Genomic DNA, 2,443 nt, shown 5'->3' on the forward strand with positions numbered 1-2,443 from the left:
TGATTCATTCGAGACGCAGGTATTTCTGAATTCAAATTTATATAATAGACAATTTTTTGTTCATTTGCTATTATACAATGGTGTCGTTTTGATAATATTTTTGGTTCATTCGAGACACTTGTGTTTCTGAATTCGAATTTATATAATGGACAATTTTCAATTCATTTGGTATTATACAACAGTTCCGTTTTGATAATATTTTTGGTTCATTTGAGACGCAGGTATTTCTGAATTCGAATTTATATAATGGATAATTTTTGGTTCAATTGGTATTATACAACGGTTTCGTTTTGATAATATTTTTGGTTCATTCAAGACATAGGTATTTTGAATTCAAATTTATATAATGGACAATTTTCGGTTCATTTAGTATTATACAATAGTTTCGTTTTGATAATATTTTTGGATCTAAAATTATTTAATGATGACACCACAGAGAATCAAAATCAATAAAGATGTTACCAAAATGTTGGTGTTGTTGGTGATGATGATAACGAAAGAGAAAGATAACAAAAAAGAAAAAAAAAGGAGAAGAAGATACAACATCCGGGAAGAATGAGGAGGAGGAAACTGAGAAGGAGAAGGAGAAGACGAAAACGAAAAGTTGCGTTATTGAAATGCGTGTGTGAGATACATTGGTGTGATAAAAGTGATTTTTGTTGAGCTTGGGCCAACTTGGTTGTCAAAAATACTTGGATGTGTAGCTGAGCTGTAATTTGTCTTATTTGCACACGTGGACAACCGACTTTTACATATGTTAATCCAGGTCTTTATGTTAGTATTTTTCATTTGTCATTAATAAAAAAGCAAGGTCAGAAACTGATTTGTCTGTTAAAATTAAACGTAAAATTTTTTTTGTGTATTTCAAAAATAAAAAAATTAAAATATCTAATTTTAAAAATATCAGAAATTGATTTGAGTAATTATTCTATTTTTTATAATTATAAATAGATTATTAATCTGATGTTAAGCATATCTCTAAATTTAATCGTAGAATATTGAATCTATATAGAAGTTAAATTGACACTTGATCCAAATTCAAGAAATTAAAATAATAATTTAACAAAAGTTAATATTAGAATGGGGTTATTAAGAAGGAGGTGATTACTAAGTTTGATGTAGTGCAATTTTGGGGTAGTGATGGGGTGGATTTGGAATTTATGGGATTGAAAGATGCTTCTGGATGTTTATTAATAATAGGGATGATATAATATTTAGGTTGAGTAATTGTCACACAGATGAGAGATAGTTGTGTATAAAAGGAGAATTGACAAACAATAATTTAAAAATAATTTAATAATTTGGAAAAAAATATTTTTTTAATTTATAATTAAAATTTTTTTTGTTAAATATGATTTATTCCAGTGTACCTATGTATTTTTAAAGGCGATAATAATGGTTGCCATTGTTAAATATGTCTTATTTTTTTTAAATTTATAATTAAAAAAATTCTTGAAAAAAGCATGCTTGTTATCAGTGTATTTTTGTGTATTCCTATACACTGTTTGTAGATCTATATACTATTTGGAGATGATGATAATGGATTAAAAACGTGGAATTGAAAAAACTTAAAAGGGACTTCGCCGTGGTTAGGCGAACTTGCCAATTTTTATACGGCGAACTTACTTAAATGCAAAAAAAAAAAAATCGTATTTGGGGAATTAAAGTCCAAAAATCATGTTGGGGAAATAATATAAATGAAAAAAAATCCATAATTTTCATTTGTGTGGTTAGCTTGGTGTATGGTGCGTATATAAGAGAAGAGAAGCTTGTTGTGTGAGAAGAGTTGAGTTTTTTTATTGAGAATATGTCAAGTTTCTCTTTGTTACATGGGTGTCTTCAATGACGTTGTGCCAGTTGGAAGAAAGGAAAAACGCTAGTGCGTTAAGAGCAATTGGTGAATATAGAACTGAATGACCGTAAGTTTACGTGGTTCAGGAGTCAATTGTGCAGTCGATTTGATAGAATGTTGGTGAGTTTGGTTTTATTGTTATCATTTGGAGCACTTGGGTAAAAAGAAATGATAAAATCTTCAGGAATCAAGAAACATGTGTTATAGGAGTAGTCAACAGATCGATTAGGAGTTACAAAGATTGGAGTGATATTTGATCTTTTAGGTTGTTGATGGCCTTTGGCGAAGATGATTAGAAATTAGTATTTTATCTATTTAGTACTTTTTTGTTGATGCTCTACCTTATTGTGTTGAGCTTTTTGTTAAAAAAAAATGGGTTAGCTTATCCAAAAAAAAATATTAAAACGAGATTAGATTAGATTAAACTATAATTAGAAATAGGAAATACCGAAAAGAGTACACTAACAAACTTGTAGATAATAGACAGCGACATTGGGTCCGACAGCACTTCCCTGTGCGCATATGAACCTTCTTTGGCGTTTTCTTTCGCTGGACTTCTTTTGACTCTCTCTCTCCGCTTTCTGCATTCAG

Source organism: Arachis hypogaea, chromosome 15 (genome assembly GCF_003086295.3).
Source record: "Arachis hypogaea cultivar Tifrunner chromosome 15, arahy.Tifrunner.gnm2.J5K5, whole genome shotgun sequence".
Classification (NCBI taxonomy): Eukaryota; Viridiplantae; Streptophyta; class Magnoliopsida; order Fabales; family Fabaceae; genus Arachis; species Arachis hypogaea.